The following is a 22,305-nucleotide window of genomic DNA, read 5'->3' on the forward strand; positions in this document are numbered from 1 at the left end:
GGTCCAGAAGAGGCTCCAAAGTCTTCCTCCTATCCAGGAAGAAGAGGACATCCGGACCGGCAAACATCATCTCCAAGCGGCATCTTCAATCTTCTTCCATCCGGTGCGGAGTGGGTCCATCTTGAAGCAGGCGACGCGGATCCATCCTCTTCTTCCGTTGTCTCCCGACGAATGACGGTTCCTTTAAGGGACGTCATCCAAGATGGCGTCCCTCGAATTCCGATTGGCTGATAGGATTCTATCAGCCAATCGGAATTAAGGTAGGAATTTTCTGATTGGCTGATGGAATCAGCCAATCAGAATCAAGTTCAATCCGATTGGCTGATCCAATCAGCCAATCAGATTGAGCTCGCATTCTATTGGCTGTTCCGATCAGCCAATAGAATGCGAGCTCAATCTGATTGGCTGATTGGATCAGCCAATCGGATTGAACTTGATTCTGATTGGCTGATTCCATCAGCCAATCAGAAAATTCCTACCTTAATTCCGATTGGCTGATAGAATCCTATCAGCCAATCGGAATTCGAGGGACGCCATCTTGGATGACGTCCCTTAAAGGAACAGTCATTCGTCGTTCAGTCGTCGGTCCGGATGGATGTTCCGCGCTGGAGGTCTTCAGGATCCTGCCGCTTCGCTCCGGATGGAAGAAGATCGAAGATGCCGCTTGGAGAAGATGTTTGCCGGTCCGGATGTCCTCTTCTTGCCGGATAGGAGGAAGACTTTGGAGCACCGGATTATGGATCGCCAACCCCCGCTTGGGTTGGATGAAGATCTTGGAGCCAGGACGGATCGGTGATACCTGGATGGTGAAGACAAGGTAGGAAGATCTTCAGGGGCTTAGTGTTAGGTTTATTTAAGGGGGGTTTGGGTTAGATTAGGGGTATGTGGGTGGTGGGTTGTAATGTTGGGGGGGGGTATTGTATTTATTCTTTTACAGGCAAAAGAGCTGAAATTCTTGGGGCATGCCCCGCAAAGGGCCCTGTTCAGGGCTGGTAAGGTAAAAGAGCTTGTAACTTTTTTAATTTAGAATAGGGTAGGGAATTTTTTATTTTGGGGGGCTTTGTTATTTTATTAGGGGGCTTAGAGTAGGTGTAATTAGTTTAAAATTGTTGTAATATTTTTCTTATGTTTGTAAATATTTTTTTATTTTTTGTAACTTAGTTCTTTTTTATTTTTTGTACTTTAGATAGTTTATTTAATTGTATTTATTTGTAGCAATTGTGTTTAATTTATTTATTGATAGTGTAGTGTTAGGTTAATTGTAGGTAATTGTAGATAGTTTATTTAATTATTTTATTGATAGGGTAGTGTTAGGTTTAATTATATCTTAGGTTAGGATTTATTTTACAGGTAAATTTGTTATTATTTTAACTAGGTAACTATTAAATAGTTCTTAACTATTTAATAGTTATTGTACCTGGTTAAAATAATTACAAAGTTGCCTGTAAAATAAATATTAATCCTAAAATAGCTATAATATAATTATAATTTATATTGTAGCTATATTAGGGTTTATTTTACAGGTAAGTATTTAGCTTTAAATAGGAATAATTTCTTTAATAAGAGTTAATTTATTTCGTTAGATGTAAATTATATTTAACTTAGGGGGGTGTTAGTGTTAGGGTTAGACTTAGCTTTAGGGGTTAATACATTTATTAGAATAGCGGTGAGGTCCGCTCGGCAGATTAGGGGTTAATAATTGAAGGTAGCTGTCGGCGATGTTAGGGAGGGCAGATTAGGGGTTAATACTATTTATGATAGGGTTAGTGAGGCAGATTAGGGGTTAATAACTTTATTATAGTAGCGCTCAGGTCCGCTCGGCAGATTAGGGGTTAATAAGTGTAGGCAGGTGTCGACGACGTTGAGGGGGGCAGATTAGGGGTTAATAAATATAATATAGGGGTCGGCGATGTTAGGGCAGCAGATTAGGGGTACATAGGGAGAACGTAGGTTGCGGCGGTTTACGGAGCGGCAGATTAGGGGTTAAAAAAAATATGCAGGGGTCAGCGATAGCGGGGGCGGCAGATTAGGGGTTAATAAGTGTAAGGTTAGGGGTGTTTAGACTCGGGGTTCATGTTAGAGTGTTAGGTGCAGACGTAGGAAGTGTTTCCCCATAGGAAACAATGGGGCTGCGTTAGGAGCTGAACGCTGCTTTTTTGCAGGTGTTAGGTTTTTTTTCAGCTCAAACAGCCCCATTGTTTCCTATGGGAGAATCGTGCACGAGCACGTTTTTGAGGCCGGCCGCGTCCGTAAGCAACTCTGGTATCGAGAGTTGCATTTGCGGTAAAAATGCTCTACGCTCCTTTTTTGGAGCCTAACGCAGCATTTGTTTGAACTCTCGATACCAGAGTTAATTTTATGGTGCAGCCAGAAAAAAGCCCTCGGAGCGTTAACAGCCCTTTTACCACCGAACTCCAAATCTAGGCCCATGACTCTTATACCACCTCACAAAGTCGTAGGAAAGCTTACACCACTAGAAAATGACATCATCCAGGCACTCCAGACGGACGTTATACCTAATATACCATCCTTGAGAAAGGATCACACTGGTCTTTACTATTACTATGACAAGTTATACATTCCTCTACAACTTAGAACTTACATATTACAACAATTCCATGATACCCCACTTTCTGGTCATCAAGGTATAGTTAAAACGAAAGAAGCAATCAATAGATATTTCTGGTGGCCCAAGATAGCTGACTCCATCCAGCAATACATCGTATCCTGTACAGTATGTGCTAGAAACAAAACAGAAAGATTGAAACCTATTGGTCTCCTCACTCCTTTGCCAGTCCCAGATATTCCTTGGAGTGTTATATCTATGGACTTTATTGTCGACCTACCATATTCTCAAAACCATAATACCATCATGGTAGTAGTTGATCATCTCACGCGATTGGCTCATTTTGTACCTTTAACTTCTCTACCATCTGCAACTGAGACTGCTGATGCTTTCATAAACAACATTGTACGTCTCCATGGTATACCTCAAATTGTCATTACAGATCGTGGATCCCAATTCACCTCTCATTTCTGGAGGGCCTTATGTTCGGCTTTACGTATAAAATCTAGACTAACCACTGCATATCATCCCCAAGCTAATGGACTCACTGAGAGAGTTAATGGCATATTGGAACAATATCTACGTTGCTACACCACTCATTTACAAGACGACTGGTTCTCTTTACTGCCGTTAGCCGAATTCTCATACAATAATTCAGTCTCTGCTTCAACCAAGTTAAGTCCTTTCTTTGCCACCTACGGATACCATCCTCAAACTGTCCAGATCTCTCGAGTACATTCTAATTCTCCAGCAGCTACTTCATACCTCACCAATCTTAAGGAGTCCCTTGTTTTCCTAAAGGAACATTTAAAATCTGCTAAGCTTTCGCAAAAACATTACTATGACCTAAGACATAGGGACACTCCGAATTATAAACTGGGCGACTTAGTATGGTTATCCACTAAATACCTCAGATTATCAGTTCCTTCTCGGAAACTGGCTAATCAGTTCATTGGACCTTTTCCAATAAAAAGGATACTCAATCCAACTTCTGTTACACTGGATCTCCAGAGAAAATACAGGATACATCCCACATTCCATGTGGCGCTCTTAAAACCTTATGTCCAAGACACTTTCAGGGATCGGCCAAGAAAACCACCTCCACCTATTCAATTGAAGGACCACGTCGAATATGAGTTGGATACTATACTCGACTCTCTGACTTTCCGTGGTCACCTTGAGTACCTAGTCCGTTGGAAGGGCTATGGTCCGGAGGAGGATTCATGGGTGCCCAAGTCACATATCCATGCCGACCATCTGTTGGATAAGTTTCATGCCAGATACCCTGATAAACCGGCATCCTCGGAGCGGATGCCTTGAAGGGGGGGATCTGTAATGTCCCTTTAAGACATTCCACTTCCATCCCTTACCCTCTATAAATAGCCACTTCCTGTATAGATCCTTGCTTGATTATTTTGTATCTTTCCTCCTACTTTTTGGAAACTTAGTATCAACTTATCAAGTCAGATTATATTTTTATCTTATATTTCACTTCTCCTAAGGAGTGTAAGGACGCAATACCTTCCCAAACAAGAACTGTTTCATAACCTCTAACATTTATCTTACTTATTCCTCAGTGTAAGGTGTTAGCAGCTCTCTCAGTCTGGCTCTGGATCAATTATACCGGACTTCAATCATACCACCTCCTCTTCTCTGAACCCTCAGGATTCAGTTACAGCTTCGGACATACTTCGCACTGTGATAAATCTCACAACTCATACTGTACTTCTCAGGTATTTACCTTAATAACCAATTCGCTGCACTCTTTCCCTCCTTACTATAGTGCCGTGAGCAGGCCTGTTCACAAATTAGGAAGGAGGTTTCAGATTCATCCGCCATCACAGCGTGTCACGCTGCATCGCTCCAAGAACAGGAGAACTAAAGGTATTGCTACTTTCTAACAAAACTGTTGCTTAATTGTTCTTAACAATAGAAACTGTATTTGCATCTTAAACCGCAATTCCTCTGACGTATAACTAAGAACTCTCTCACTGAATCTAGTTATAAAGACGCTCATTTACTTCAGCAGTCACATTTCCATACTGCTTTTCTGTTGTGTATATCCACTCATTTATAACAGCCAAAGTCAGCTTGACTAAGCTTTAATTGATTTAGTCTGTGAGTCGTTTTTGATAAAATCGCTAGCTCTTATAAAGCCTTTAATTAAGAGAAATATTATTAGGTATTAAAGAGCTAGCTACAAAACCAAATTTATATATATATATATTCACAGTTAAAAGAAACATAACATTAAGTAGGAACTGGGTAACTGGGTGGAAGGACCTCCTTTTGCTCAAGGTATGCAATGATAATTCAGGAAAGAACTGAATCTCCTGAAAGGGGTCTGGAAAGTTTTTATTTAAAAAAGGCTGTTTCAGGACTTTTTCCTGGAAAGTATAATAATGCAGTCGTATTATAACATCTCTTGGCTGTTTAAGATTAGAGTTCCTAGGCCTGAGTGCTCTATGAGCTCTGTCAGTCTTCTGCTCTTGATCTTGTAGCGAGCCAAGCAGGGCTTTGAAAAGATCAGAGAGGTATTCAGGAAGTTTGTTACCAGAGACGCTTTCAGGTATTCCTCGGATGCGAATATTGTTGTGTCTCGATCTGTCCCCAAAATCTGCTAACTACATCTCAAGATCTGAGATAATTTCAGCTAGTGTTTGAGTGTATGACATCAAGTTGGCGTGAACAATCGCCAAGTCCCCATGCTTTCTCTTGAGAGTATCTGTTCTTTCTCCTAGTGTAGCTATGTCATTTCTGAGCTCAGCAACAGATGACTTGATTTCCTGTTTCAAGGATGTGTGATGAGAGTCCATTTTAGATTACAAGAAATTGAAAAGGTCAATAAGTGAAATGTGATCCATCTTACCAGGAGATTGGTCTTGTGAGACATGTACTCTGGGCTCTCTTTGTCTTATGGGTGAATCTCTGGAGTCTTCATGTGGACCTGTCTCTTTCTGCAATAAACTTGCTGTTAAAGTGGTCTGCCACCGTCCTTTTGGGACCTACTGGTTGTTTATTTTTTTTTTCCTGTTTGAGTGAGACAAGTTGACTTGATCCGTCTTACCAGGAGATTTGTCTTGTGAGACATGTATTCCGGGCTCTCTTTGTCTTATGGGTGAATCTCTGGAGTCTTCATGTGGACCTGTCTCTTTCTGCAATAAACTTGCTGTTAAAGTTGTCTGCCACCGTCCTATTGGGACCTTCTGGTTGTTTATTTTTTTTTTCTGTTTGAGTGAGACAAGTTAATTTGATCCTAGATTATTAGCTTATAGATGATGATGAGTGTGGAATTGCAGACTTGATTATGGATAGTATTTCTTTCTGCTAGTCTGCAGGGATTATGTCTCTGTTTCTAATACAGCATAAATGACTTTCTTCAGAATGATCCCTGCCCCTCACAAGTTGCTTTACCCTATCATTCTGGATCCGATATTAGCAGACAATAAGGATATAAAGAAACAAGGTGGTAGCCCCAAGGCCCCACCACACTACCTCTGGGATATATCCACATGGGATGGTAAAAGGGCAAGGAAGTGCTAGATTATACCCACTAGGGGCGAGTAGATAGGGTAGGGGGAGGCAAGTGCAGTCAGACCTCGCGGCACACCCTTTAGTGTTAGTGTATGATTGCTTTACACTTATTTTGAGAGATTCAGTGAGACTGTACTTCTAGTTGTAGTTCTAGCTTTTAATGTACGGTATCACTCAAGGAGTATCACTATATCAGTTGTGCAACTGTGTATTATGAGTTGATATAAAGATTAGCACTCTAGAATTATGATAATAGATAAATGTAGGACCTCTCATACACTACTTCAGGGACTTATCCATTAGGGACGACAAAAGGAGAGGGTATTTGTGGAAGGTACCCACTAGGGGCGAGCAGAGCAGGTAGGTGTGAGTAAGTCTGCAGTTAAAGGACTCACTGAAGAAGGTTAGCTGATGTTCTCTGGCGTCTTTCTCCAAAGCAGTAACTATATTACATAGTAGGGGGTAGTGTGACCCTTATTATTTAGGTACTTGACAGCTTTAAACTTTAATTTAAAATGCAGGGATTGTCCAGCTGAAATATCACCTAAATGAGAGTAGTGATGTACATACTTTTGCTTTTCTATGGAGTGTATTCCCCTAGATTTTCTGAGCTCCTGTAATAATGTTGAATGTCACAGTAGTTTCCCACTTCACTTGGTACCACTTCATCCACTCTTTGGAGATTTCAAAGATAGTAATAGACAATGTCCTATGTATTGTTGTAGCTGTTGCTAATTGTCATTTAGGGGTTACTGTGATCTGGAGTGTATTAACTAGAGGAGTTATGTCAGCCAGAGTGTGCTTAACCTGCTGCAATTAAGGTTTCACACTAAGTCTTTATTTTATCTGTACATAAAGTGTGCAGCTCTACCATAGGCCTCTTTCAAGGGTAGTGATCCATCTACTGGCAGTGTAAATTATAACAGGAATGGCGATTTGTGCTGCAAGCACAATTTTCCTTTAGAGTGTAAATATTCCCCAACTCAGTTGCTTATTTACAGCAAAATATACACACAACTTTCTTTTAATGGGTGATTGCTGCAGGGGGCTATAAAGGCATATGTAGTGTCATGAGTAGTGTCGTAGTTACTTAAATGGCATGAGAGTAGCCTGCTGCAATCACTATCCTCTTTTCCAAACCGCCTACAGGGATATTTCAGTCAGCTTCGGTGTATCCCAACAATGTAGCAGCTAGGTTTACCTCCGGAGTGGAGCCCCGACCCTCCGGAGGGTAGTGTAAGATGAAGTTCTCTTTGCTAGCAGGCTACTTCTGAAAGGCTAAAGATTACAGGTTTTGCAAAACCCCTATGGCTGACGACTTCCCACTGACTGGGTTGGGGATAAGCTGCGGTGCACTTTATTTCTCTGTCCGATCAGGTTAATTTGGCCTCTGCAAGTTGCACTGAAGTTATTGTTGAATTGATCTCTGGAGAGAAGCCCCGACCCTCAGGAGGTTATTTTTTGAGAGGAAAATCACTTCCCTTCTGGCCTTGTTCAGAATCACAGAATTTGCTGACCATCTAGTTTACTTTCCTTTCCCCTTCCTTCATCTCTTCGGTGGCTGTAGGAAGTTATCTGTCACATGCTTTAGGCTTTAGGCTGTAGTTTGGTGAACTTGTTTGCCGTTTTTAGTTAGATAAGACTGTACTTTCGTAGGATTACCACAGGAGTTCATCGATAGTATGTCTGCTGAGTTTGATGGTTAGCTCCGCCCGCCTGTTTGCTATTTTAATACAGCTTCTACATAATAACCTGGCATAAAAGGAACATAAAACCTTCTAATAAATGTTATCACTACTTCAAATACTAGCTGTGAAGTTATAGCTTCCTGATGATGGGTTAAATTATACATACACAACATATACCAAAAGCTATTATGTGTTTCATCAAAATGTGTTCCGGGGATGTCTAAAATGTTGCATCCACAAACAGTTTGAAACAACGTAGTTAGTGATGCAACAAATCATTGTCAATTTCTATGCACTTCAGCACTCTGTGGCCCCGCTTTGTGAGTTTGCGTGGTCTGACGCTTTGTGGCTCTGCTGTTGTTGCTCCTGGACGCTTCTACTTCACAATAATAGCACTTACAGATCTAGTAGGGCAGACATTTCACAAGCTGACTCGTGGCAATGTGACAGTGCCACATTTAAAGTCACTGAGCTTTTCAGTATGGCTCATTGTACTGCCAATGTTAGTCTAAGAGATTTCATGTGCTGGATTTTATACACCTGTTAGCAATGATGTGGCTGAAACACCTGAACTCAATAAATATTGGGGTATCTACATACTTTTGGGCATATAGGGCCAGATTACAAGTTGAGCCCACAATATCACTTCCCCAACTTTGTAATACCAACGCACACAAATGTGTGCTGGTATTACAAGTTAGGTGCAATAAGAATGCGACCTCACATTAGCATTACATGGAAGCATTGAGCTCACAAGAGCACGCTTTTATAGGCTCCAATGGTAACCTTGTTCTCATGTCGTGAGACACGGCATGAGAACCAGCGTAGTGAAGGGGGTAGGTTACACAGCGATGGAAAGCAAATATAAATATGTATGTATATGAATATATACATATATATGTGCTAATATGTGTATACACATATTAAAATATGAATATGTATATATAAACTTATACATATATATTTGCAGGGACCACAGTTAACATAGACAGCAATGTAAAAGCATGTAAAAGTGTAGATTTTTATTTTTTTAAAAACTAAAAGACCCTTTATTTTGGGGGCATTTGGGGCACACAAATTTTCCCATTTGTGGGTGTGCGATAAATTAGCGCTCCACTTATAATCTAGCCCATAGTTTACTACTTTAAAAAAAGTAGATATAGAAATTTAAATTGACAGATCTAAGTGAGTAGTTAAATTTGATGATCTGTATACCAATGTGATTTCGAGAGAGGTAATTTGGTCCAACCTATACTAAGGTCAGTAGTGTTGATAAACATCTTATTCTGTATGTGATGTAATTATGAAATAGAAAACTCCCAAAAGTAATGATCATAATACTACATGCTGTTGGTTCAAATCCAACTTAAAGTTATTAATATATTTATTTAATATTCATGCATTCAGCTTCATTTTGAAATGTCCTTAGAGTCTTTTACAGATCATGTAGTCTGTGTAAATGGCTTAGAAAGAAAGGTTTCTTGGTTGAGTACTTAATGCTTTAGCAATATAGCGCAATGCTCCTGGCTAATGTTAAATATCTTACACCTAGTTAGATTACCAAAATGCTCATAAATAATTGCTTCTGCTGCCAATAGATACATTTTTTGTACATTCCATTGAAATAATGATTGCCACAATTGTTATGCCAGCAATATTTGATGAGACACGAGCCACTATTAAAGGGATACTAAACCCAATTGTTTTAATGATTCAGATAGAGCATGCAGTTTTAAATAACTTTCTAATTTACTTCTATTATCAATTTTTCTTCGTTCTCTTGCTATCTTTATTTAAAAAACAGGAATGTAAATTTTCAGAGCCATTCAATTTTTAGTTCAGAACCTGGGTTACGCTTGCTTATTGGGGACTAAATGTAGCCACCAATAAGTAAGCACTATCCAGGGTCGGCTCCTAAGATTTACATTCCTGCTTTTTAAATAAAGATAGCAAGAGAACGGAAAAAATTATAATAGGAGACAATTGGAAAGTTGTTTAAAATTGCATGCTCTATCTCAATCATGAAAGAAATAATGTGGGTTTAGTATCCATTTAATACAAATACAGCTCAGAAGATAAAAAATGTAAACAAGATTTAGAACCTTTAGAAAAAAAACTAACACCTGCGATCGTGGAATGAAAACTCCATAACGCATCCCCATTGATGTCTATGGGGAATAAAAAGTTATGTTTAAAACTAACACCCTAACATAAACCCCACATCTAAACACCCCTAATCTGCCGCCCCCGACATCACCGACACCTACATGTTATTAAACCCCTAATCTGCTGATCCTGATATCACCGCCACCAAAATAAATCTATTAACCCCTAATCTGCTGCTCCCGATATCGCTGCCACTATAATAAAGTTATTAACCCCTATTCCCCTGTACACCAACATCGCCCACACTATAATAATTCCCTTAACCCCTATTCCACCACTCCCCGACATCGCCGCCACTAAATAAAGTTATTAACCCCTAAATCTCAGGCCTCCCACATCACTACTACTAAATAAACCTATTAACCCCTAAACCGACAGCCCCCCACATCGCAACTACCTAAATTAAACTATATTAACCCCTAAACCTAAACGTAACCTTAACCATAATCCTAACCCTAACCCCCCCTAACTTTAAAATAATTAAAATAGAGCTAAATAAAGTTACAATTATTAACTAATTTAAAAATAAATATATACTTACCTGTGAAATAAAACCTAAGTTAGCTACAATAAAATAATAGTTATATTGAAGCTATCTTAGGTTTTAATTTTATTTCACAGGTAAGTTTGTATTTATTTTAACTAGGTAGATTAGTTAGTAAATATTTTTTAACTATTTACTAACTACCTAGTTAAAATAAATACAAACTTACCTGTGAAATAAAACCTAAGCTACCTTACACTAAGACCTACTATTACAAAAAATAAAAAACACTAAAATGACAAAAAATAAAAAACTTACCATTACAAAAAATAACAAATGAAATTATCTTAAACAATAAAAATTATCTCTATTCTATTACCCGTTTAAAAAAAAAAAAATACCCCAAAATGAAAAAACCCTTATCTATAATAAACTTCCAAGGGCCTTTAAAAGGGCCTTTTGTGGGCCCTTAAAAGGGCCTTTTGTAGGGCATTGCCCTAAAGAAATCAGCTCTTTTTCTACAAAACAAAACAAACAACCCCTAACAGTATTACAAACCCCCATCCCTCAAACCCACAAAATAAAAATAAAGTAAAACCTAATCTACCCATTGCCCTGAAAAGGGCATTTGTATGGGCATTGCCCTTAAAAGAGCATTCAGCTCTTTTGCTGCCCATTAAAAATAAAAATGGCTATTTTAAAAAGAAAATCCCACCCCAAAACGAAAAAAGAATTACGCAAAATAACAAACAAATTATCCAAAATAATAACAATTATTCCTATTATAATACCCAATTTAAAAAATCCACCCAAAATAAAAGAAACCTAATCTATAATAAACTAGCAATAGCCCTTAAAAGGGCCTTTTGCATTGCCCTAAAGAAATCAGCAATTTTTCTAAACAAAAATACAAAGACCCACTAACATTACAAACCCCACCCCTTCAAACCCACAAAATAAAAAAACTATCTAAAAAACCTAATCTACCCATTGCACTTAAAAGGGCATTTAGCTCTTTTAAGAAATGCCCATCCCCTAAAAAAAAAACCAAAAAACCTTAAAAAAACCTAAGACTAACCCGTCTTTAGGTACTCACAGTTGTTGAAGTCCCGCTTGAAGGATCTTCATTCCGGCGGCTCCATCTTCATCCAGGCATCTTCTATCTTCATCCCGGCAGCACAGAGTGGGTCCATCCTGAAGGCATCCGGCGCAGAGCATCCTCTTCATACGGTCGCCGTAGTATACTGAATCTTCAATCAAATCAGTCAATAGAATTTCATTAGCTCTCATTCTATTGCCTGATTTGAACAGCCAATAGGATTTCACTAGCTCTCATCCTATTGGCTGATTTGAATTTCCAAAATCAAATCAGCCAATAGGAATGCAAGGGACCCCATTTAAAAAAGGCTCCCTTGAATTGAAGATTCAGTATACGGCCACGACCGTATGAAGAGTTTGCTCCATGCTGGATGTCTTCAGTATGGACCCACTCTGCACTGCCGGGATGAAGATAGGAGACGCCGCTGGGATGGATGAAGACCTCGACGCTTGGAAGAAGACTTCTCGCCGCCTGGATGTCCGGACTTCAGAAACTGTAAGTGGATCTTCGGGGGTTAGTATTAGAATTTTTAAAACTTTTTTGGGTGTTTTTTTTTCCGTTTAAGGTTTGGGCTTTTCTTAAAAGAGCTTGAAGCCCTTTTCAAGGCAATGCAAAAGAGATAAATGCCCTTTTCATGGCAATGGGTAGCTTAGGTTTTTGTTAGAGTTAGTTTTTTTTTATTTTGGGAGGTTGGCAATGCAAAAGAGCTAAATGCCCTTTTAAGGGCAATGCCCTTACAAATGCCCTTTTCATGGCAATGGGTAGCTTAGGTTTTTGTTGGAGTTAGTTTTTTTTTATTTTGGAAGGTTGGTTGGGTGGTGGGTTTTACTGTTGGGGGGGTATATTGCATATTTGCAATATGAATGTATTGGCAAAAATGCTTCTAGTAAAAGTTATCATTGTTTTAGTGTTAACATTTTTCTTTGCACGTGCATGTGAAGCATAGCTAGATATTGTCACTGCACCCACATTTTAAATAATGCAGCTGCTCAGAACATCACTGGGGCTTGTATCATGTCAGCAATTACCAAATTGAATCATTACCAGATGGTAAAAACACCTTAGGCTCTCTGAGAAAGTGCTATGATTAAAATGCTGGTGCACGTTGCGTATGCAAAAACTTTAAAACAGTTATAGCTTTTATAAGAAGCATTTTTGTTAAAACATGTATATTACAAAAATGCTTCTGTTTAATACTGAAATGCATCCATGTGGTTTCCAATCTTGGCTGGAATATCCCTTTAAATGTGAGTATAACTGAGTCTAAACTAATATTTTCATGCTTCTTAAAAATGTATATTTTCTCAGGTTTGGGTAGCTTTGGAAGACTGGGTGAGAGCAGAGAAATAGGGTGTAGCAGAGATTTTACGACAGTGCCGACATCTAAGGTATGCTTCACTTTCCGCCCCGGCCAAGCAATTTCCCCTTCTTCCCCTTATCCCTTCCTCCCTCCCCCCCCCTTCTTTGCCTTTTTTTTTTTCTTCTCTCCCTTCCTCTCTCTGCCCTGTCGTCTCGGCACACTCTAGCATTCAGAACTATAACTCACTCACCTAGACGCTATTGTAATGAGTAATTAAAACAATTTCTTAAACCTACCTATGTTCTGAGAGGGGTTCATAAACCAGGTGAATAATAATATTCTTTTTGTGTTACATTATCTAGTTTTATGTTCTGTTGTGAATGTTATGGACAGATAAAGGCCTATTTCTTCCTACTCAGAATTCCTTCACGGAAGCAAGGCTGTATAGTTATCACTTGCTAAATTATTCGTTTGATGTCCAATCGAAAATGTATGTATGTAAAAAGAGGTGCCACTCATGGCCGGTTATATTTCCTTATTGTTTATGATCTAATATTGTTTACGGTCCCTAGGACATGCCTTTTGTATTAAGTAAGGATGTATGTTGAAATGTCACCAGAGCGTGTTGCCATGACAATTGTAAGAGTTTGTTCTTGTATGCCATTGCTACTTCAATAAAAACTATTTTTAAAAAAAAAATTGTATTTTCTATAAAAATAGACTGAGGAAGATATTCAATTACTCCTTCGTATACATTTATTTTTGTGTATAGGGCAGAATTACTTTACCAAAAGGTTGAAGAAGAATGAAGTAATTATAGGTTTATTATAAAAGCATTATCCATTTAGACATTTTTAGCTTTTTAATTACAGTAGTTCCTTGTAGTCTTGCAACTACAGTGTGAAATTCTTGTTTGCTGCAATTGTTTTGCATCAAACAAGAATTTGTCCAATTGTTTCGCAGTATTGAATCTAACCTTATCATCTCTGCTGAGGCCAATTAGCGGTAAATTGGTAAATGTATTGAGCTTATAAAGTCTGTATGTGCACTTCCAATTATTGGAATTGGAAAACCAACAATGTTTAGAGGTAAATTATGAGGCAAGGGGGTAAAATAAATGATGACAGTATGCATTATTAATAAAATCAGTTTCGTTTCCCTTCAAAGGGATATGAAGCCCTATTTTTTTCTTTCATGACATAGACAGAGCATGTGATTTAAACAACTTTCTAATTTACTTCTATTATCATTTTTAGTTCTCATGGTATAATTAGCTGAAAATCAGGGATGTAAGCTCAGAAGCGTGCACATGTAGAGCACTACATGTTTTCCATTTGCAAGGGCACTAGATGGCAGCAATATTTCCTGCTATATGTAAGTTCTCCAAACACCTACCTAGGGATCTCTTCAACAAAGAAAATCATAGGAACAAAGCAAATTTGAAAAATCAAATCGCTTTATTGGTTCACTTTATCCGGAAGTAAGAGTGCATGGTGTTTACATTTTGTTTCCTATCACTTACCAATACGCACATACTGAAGCAGATTTTTTAATTATATGCTCTGGCTGAATCATAAAATGTATGGGGAGGATTTAAATCCCTTTAAGGGAAAATATACAAAGAATTGGATCTGCTATTAGAAAATCTGTTTCTATATTTCTTTTAGAAAAATAAAATAACAAATCATACAAAAGTTAATTTCCCAGTGTTGAATATTGCAGCATGTATAACAGATCCCAAGGTGTCATAGTGCTGTTTAAAGATCAATAGACAGGAATAAAGTTGCTACCGGGAGATGCAGTGAAATAAATTCTGCTTATACTAGATTGAAACAAAGCAAGCAGCTAGAGGTTAGATAAAGGTGATAATCCCGACTTCATCCTTTTTATGTTTGGAGACACAGTCTCCGCAGGACACTGGCAAAGTGCAGGGTGAGCTCACAAACCATATTATAATTTTATGAGTCATTAAAGGGAAAATGAGATCTGATCTTTTATCCTTTCTCTTATTAAAATACTGAGATCATTAAATTTCCTCTCTATCATTTTAGCTAGAGAAAAAAAAGGAACACTAAAGATAATTTTATATTACACTTTATATTCTATGCTTAATAAGCTTTCTGCAAAAATGTATATATTAAATTCATTTGATTGATTAAATAATTTCACTTCAGAGATGAATGAATAAATAGTGTAAAAGGCAATTAAATTCAAGAACACTTCCTGATAACATCTCTATAGGTTTTCTGATGCATGATGCAAAACTGAGAATCGAACATCTGTTTTGAATGATATACAATCATGATGCATGGAAAAGCATTGACATTTACAAGTGGTGAAATCATGAGCACATCTCTTGTCACCTGATTATAGGGTACTTGTTAATATTAAACAGAAGATTTGTGGTTCTAGGGGAGGAGAAGATAGCATTGCCAGTCCTTGGAAAACTGTGCTTTGGAAGAGGGATTGATAAAGTGCTGTGAAAAGAGAACTATATGTCAGAGTTACAGGTTGAAGTCTTGATACCGCTATGGACCTCAACCAATAGTACTACATACATGTGAACTTAACAGTGGGAAAAACTAACAGTTCAATGCAGAGGTGTATGGTGGCATAACTTTTATTCTTCTTGGTTGCAGAAAATGACACCTAGTAGACACTAGCAGAGTTAAATGACCAGTCAACACAGTAGATTTGCATAATCAACAAATGCAAGATAACAAGACAATGTTAAGCACTTAGTCTGAACTTCAAATGAGTAGTATATTTTTTTTCTGACAATTTTAAAAGTTATGTCTTTTTCCACTCCCCCTGTACCATGTGACAGCCATCAGCCTATCACAAATGCATACACGTACCATGTGACAGCCATTAGCCATTCACAAATGCATACACACTTATTCTTACACATGCTCAGTGGGAGCTGGTGACTCAAAAAGTTTAAATATAAAAAGAATGTGCACATTTTGTTAATGGAAGTAAATTGGAAAGTTGTTTAAAATGGCATGCTCTATCTGAATAATTAAAGTTTATTTTTGATTGAGTGTCCCTTTAAGTTCACAGTAATGGTCAATATACAGTTGTGCAACAAGCAAGTTGCAAAGTCTATAGTGAAACTGACGCTATATGGCCGCATTCAGCCCTGTATGGACTTGATCACGTGATTAAAAGTGGTGCACTAAATGTTGCGTGCAAGGTATAAGGGGTATATCATAGCTCTGTGTGCGCATCAGAAGTAGCATGCGTATTACATGTTGAAAGTAAATGCGTTCGATTGAGCACAATAGAATGTAAGGTTAGCGCAAATTCAAAGATCCAGTTAACTGTTACACAAGACAAAAAAGTTGCACAAAACACATCAAAAATACATTGTACAGTATAGTTACACTTATAATTTCACTGTCTAAAAAAGTATTAAAATATATTGCATAAAAAAGTTAGAAGGGGTCAAAGATATAAGGTGTCAGGTGGTGTTAGAAAAAAAAAGGGCATGCACTGGGCTTTGACATAGAGATACATACATACACATGTCTAAATATGTATATGTACATATATATTTTTATATGTGTGTGCATATGTATATATGTATATATATATATATATATATATATATATATATATATATATATATATATATATATATATATATAAATAAAAGTGCATTGGAGGATTTTTCAGTCAAGTAGCTGAAAACATCTACAATCATATGTATGTATTTATTTATGCAATATTCCTATTTAATAACGTGTTTAATTGTGTATTTACTGTAAATAGTTCCCATTCCAATATTATATAGCGCAGCCATTACAAGTTTTTAAAAACCCAGCTTGTGCGTTTGATATGGTGCTTTTAAGCTCCATACCGCACCAAAAACAAGCGCTGTTTTGACTTGCTTGTGCACACTTTCCCCATAGACATCAATGGGGAGAGCGGGTCAGAAAAAAGTCTAACACCTGCAATTGCGGAATAAAAAGCTCTGTAACGCAGCCCCATTAATGTCTATGGGGAAAAAACCTAACACCCTAACAAAAACCCTGAGTCTAAACACACCTAATCTGCCCTCCACCGACATCGCCGGCACCTACTGGGAACTAACTGAACACATTGGGGCATATTTATCAATGTGCGAGCGGACATGATACAAAGTAGCGTATCATATCTGCCGCACATTGATAAATCACATGATAGTGATTGGGATGTTGCTTGCTGGTTGGCTGTACTGCCTGCAGCGCACTAAAAGAAAAACCTGCAGCGATGCGGGCGAACGGGGCTCTCAAATGGGAGGCAAACTGAAAGGTAAACTGCACAAATAATAATAACGTGTTTAGGATGACTATTTGTATTGGATTTCTTTAGTTCACAGCTAGTCCTAAATATTACTGTAGGGAAATTTTCAACATTGATTGTCCCTTTAAGGACAATCTTTAATTTACATTATAAAGGACATCATTAAAGGGACACTGAACCCAAATGTTTTCTTTCGTGATTCAGATAGCGCATGCAATTTTAAGCAACTTTCTAATTTACTCCTATTATCAATTTTTATTCGTTCTCTTGCTATCTTTATTTGAAAAAGAGGGCATCTAAGCTTTTTCTTTTGGTTCAGTACTCTGGACAGCACTTTTTTTATTGGTGGATGAATTTATCCACCAATCAGCAAGGACAACCCAGGTAGTTCACCAAAAACGGGCCGGCATTTAAACTTACATTCTTGCATTTCAAATAAAGATACCAAGAGAATGAAGAAAATGTGATAATAGGAGTAAATTAGAAAGTTGCTTAGAATTCCATGCTCTATCTGAATCAGGAAATAAAAAATTTAGGTTCAGTGTCTCTTTAACTATTTTTTTTCTTATTAATAATAAACTAGCATTCTTATAGCAGACCTCCCAAATATTCTGGCTAGTTCCTAGGACTGGGAAGCTAGGACAGAGTCTGTTTGGCCAAAGGTTGGAGGTTCAGTAAAAAAAAATAGGGCCTTGGGAAAACTCAGGAAAGGTTGAGGATGAGGTCAGATTTCTGTGGTTGAGGTCTGATGTGCTATATCAGTTTGATGCATGGACACTTATACGGAAGTGCAAAGATGGACAGCAGAATTACTGACCTGCAAGACACTGGTAAATTGAAAGTATAAATTTAGCGCAAAAGCGAAAGACTCAGTTTCGCTAGCATCTGGAATTTGAATATCGCAACCTCACTTACTCCCTTTTTCCATAGACTTCTATGAAGCACACTAAAAAGCCTTTTTTTCGTTCGCGCTCTAATCTCAAAGGTGCACAAAGCCAACTGCTCTATGTCAAAGGTGAATTAAGAATACTTCAATTACCTTTATCCTTCATCTATGTGAAGGTAAGTTTACGGTAGCAAGACCTATACTTTCTTATAGAAACAACATTGTCCGTAACCTGTAAAGTAAAGCCTAGTTTTTCACCTGGGGGCCCATTTATCAAGCTCCGAACGGAGCTTGTGGGCCTGTGTTTCTGGAGAGTCTTCAGACTCACCAGAAACAGCAGTAATGAAGCAGCGGTCTAAAGACCGCTGCTCCATAACCCTGTCCGCCTGCTGTGATGAGGCGGACAGGAATCGCCAGAAATCAACACGATCGAATATGATCGGGTTGATTGACACTCCCTGCTGGTGGCCAATTGGCCGCGAGTCTGCAGGGGGCGGCGTTGCACCAGCAGCTCTTGTGAGCTGCTGGTGCAATGCTAAATACAGAGAGCGTATTGCTCTCCGCATTTAGCGAGGTCTTGCGGACCTGATCTGCACTGTCGGATCAGGTCCGCAAGACCTTTGAAAATAGGCCTCCATGTGTGAACATTGCGAGACTGGTGAGATGGAAATAAAAATTTCTCGTTGGACGCAGTGAACCTTTGATGATGGGGTCCTTAGAAATCTTCAAACTCCTGATTAGTATCTGGCCTGGCTAAACAAGAACACACTACATTTCATGGATACGCCCCTTCATCAGGTGTGACAAATGATTGTAAGCCAGTTAGCAATAGTAGTAAGTACACTGCTGATCCTGAACTGACCAAAGTAGGTTATTGGTGGCATATATACTGCCCCTGATCCACTCAGGGCCTGTATTTAGCTGTAAACAAGTAGTGCAGTGTCTGTCCAGAGCTGAGTTTAAATATGTGTTTAAATTATTTGTGGGTGTCATAACAAGCATTTGGCAAAGAAAGGCCTAGATTTGGAGTTTGGCGGTAGAAGGGCTGTTAACGCTCCGCGGGCTTTTTTCTGGCCGCACCATAAATTTAACTCTGGTATCGAGAGTTCAAACAAATGCTGCGTTAGGCTCCAAAAAAGGAGCGTAGAGCATTTTTACCGCAAATGCAACTCTCGATACCAGAGTTGCTTACGGACGCGGCCAGCCTCAAAAACGTGCTCGTGCACGATTCTCCCATAGGAAACAATGGGGCTGTTTGAGCTGAAAAAAAACCTAACACCTGCAAAAAAGCTGCGTTCAGCTCCTAACGCAGCCCCATTGTTTCCTATGGGAAAACACTTCCTACGTCTGCACCTAACACCCTAACATGTACCCCGAGTCTAAACACCCCTACCCTTACACGTATTAACCCCTAATCTGCCACCCCTGCTATCGCTGACCCCTGCATATTTTTTTTAACCCCTAATCTGCCGCTCCGTAAACCGCCGCAACCTACGTTATCCCTATGTACCCCTAATCTGCTGCCCCTAACACCGCCGACCCCTAGATTATATTTATTAACCCCTAATCTGCCCCCCACAACGTCGCCGACACCTGCCTACACTTATTAACCCCTAATCTGCCGAGCGGACCTGAGCGCTACTATAATAAATGTATTAACCCCTAATCCGCCTCACTAACCCTATAATATATAGTATTAACCCCTAATCTGCCCTCCCTAACATCGTCGACACCTAACTTCAATTATTAACCCCTAATCTGACGACTGGAGCTCACCGCTACTATAATAAATGGATTAACCCCTAAAGCTAAGTCTAACCCTAACACTAACACCCCCCTAAGTTAAATATAATTTAAATCTAACGAAATAAATTAACTCTTATTAAATAAATTATTCCTATTTAAAGCTAAATACTTACCTGTAAAATACATCCTAATATAGCTACAATATAAATTATAATTATATTATAGCTATTTTAGGATTAATATTTATTTTACAGGCAACTTGGTAATTATTTTAACCAGGTACAATAGCTATTTAATAGTTACCTAGTTAAAATAATAACAAATTTACCTGTAAAATAAATCCTAACCTAAGATATAATTAAACCTAACACTACCCTATCAATATATTAATTAAATAAACTACCTACAATTACCTACAATTAACCTAACACTACACTATCAATAAATTAATTAAACACAATTCCTACAAATAAATACAATTAAATAAACTAGCTAAAGTACAAAAAATAAAAAAGAACTAAGTTACAGAAAATAAAAAAATATTTACAAACATAAGAAAAATATTACAACAATTTTAAACTAATTACACCTACTCTAAGCCCCCTAATAAAATAACAAAGCCCCCCAAAATAAAAAATTCCCTACCCTATTCTAAATTAAAAAAGTTAAAAGCTCTTTTACCTTACCAGCCCTGAACAGGGCCCTTTGCGGGGCATGCCCCAAGAATTTCAGCTCTTTTGCCTGTAAAAAAAAACATACAATACCCCCCCCCAACATTACAACCCACCACCCACATACCCCTAATCTAACCCAAACCCCCCTTAAATAAACCTAACACTAAGCCCCTGAAGATCTTCCTACCTTGTCTTCACCATCCAGGTTCACCGATCCGTCCTGAAGAGCTCCTCCGATGTCCTGATCCAAGCCCAAGCGGGGGGCTGAAGAGGTCCATGATCCGGTCAAAGTCTTCATCCAAGCGGGGCAGAAGAGGATCTTCCATCCGATTGAAGTCTTCATCCAGGCGGCATCTTCTATGGTCTTCCATCCGGAGCGAAGCGGCAGGATCCTGAAGACCTCCAGCGCGGAACATCCATCCGGCCCTACGACTGAACGACGAATGACTGTTCCTTTAAGGGACGTCATCCAAGATGGCGTCCCTCGAATTCCGATTGGCTGATAGGATTCTACATTTACATTTATTATAGTAGCGCTCAGGTCCGCTCGGCAGATTAGGGGTTAATAAGTGTAGGCAGGTGTCGGCGACGTTGAGGGGGGCAGATTAGGGGTTAATAAATATAATATAGGGGTCGGCGGTGTTAGGGGCAGCAGATTAGGGGTACATAAGGATAACGTAGGTGGCGGCGCTTTGCGGTCGGAAGATTAGGGGTAAATTATTGTAAGTAGCTGGCGGCGACGTTGTGGGGGGCAGGTTAGGGGTTAATAAATGTAATACAGGGCTCGGCGGGGTTAGGGGCAGCAGATTAGGGGTACATAAGTATAACGTAGGTGGCGGTCGGCAGATTAGGGGTTAAAAAATTTTAATCGAGTGGCGGCGATGTGGGGGGAGATCGGTTTAGGGGTACATAGGTAGTTTATGGGTGTTAGTGTACTTTAGAGCACAGTAGTTAAGAGCTTTATAAACCGGCGTTAGCCCAGAAAGCTCTTAACTCCTGCTATTTTCCGGCGGCTGGAGTTTTGTCGTTAGAGCTCTAACGCTCACTTCAGAAACGACTCTAAATACCGGCGTTAGAAAGATCCCATTGAAAAGATAGGATACGCAATTGACGTAAGGGGATCTGCGGTATGGAAAAGTCGCGGCTGAAAAGTGAGCGTTAGACCCTTTAATCACTGACTCCAAATACCAGCGGGCGGCCAAAACCAGCGTTAGGAGCCTCTAACGCTGGTTTTCACGGCTACCGCCGAACTCTAAATCTAGGCCAAAGTGATTTCTGTTCCTGTTGCAGTAAAGTGTTCTGTATCTTTAAGGAGGCCTAGATCAATTAGGCCTTAATAATAGTAGTCCTTATAAGATCTTTGATTTCAGCATGATGCTTCTTGTGTATTGAACTCTTAATTTGTTAGTTTGTTCTATGAATTTACTTGTTCGGCTTGGTTGCCCCTGACTTTGTTTTTGTATTAATCCTTTAGTTTGTTGTACTTTGCATTGTTTTCTGGTTTTGTCCTCTTTTTATTTTCCCTGTGTGGCTAAGACATGATCTGTCTGTCTTAGAATTGACTTTTTCCTGATCTAATTTTATTATTTCCCTACACTGTTGCTTTTGTTGAAACCACGTTGTCAAGTCATTACTTAACCCCGCAGACCAAATAAGACAAATGACACCAATCTCTTGGGAATGAAACGCAGCTTCTTTATTAACATAACCATATTTACAACTTATAACATTAACTTGTATAATTCAATCACAGTGCTTGCCCTTCCTCCATTCCCCACCCAACTTCTGGGGACGTTCATAAGTAATCCCTCACCCTGTTAACCTAAAAGGAGGTACCAACCACTTCATAACAGGCATAAGCCTCTAAAACAGAGC

This window comes from Bombina bombina, chromosome 2, assembly GCF_027579735.1.
Source record: "Bombina bombina isolate aBomBom1 chromosome 2, aBomBom1.pri, whole genome shotgun sequence".
NCBI classification, from domain to species: domain Eukaryota; kingdom Metazoa; phylum Chordata; class Amphibia; order Anura; family Bombinatoridae; genus Bombina; species Bombina bombina.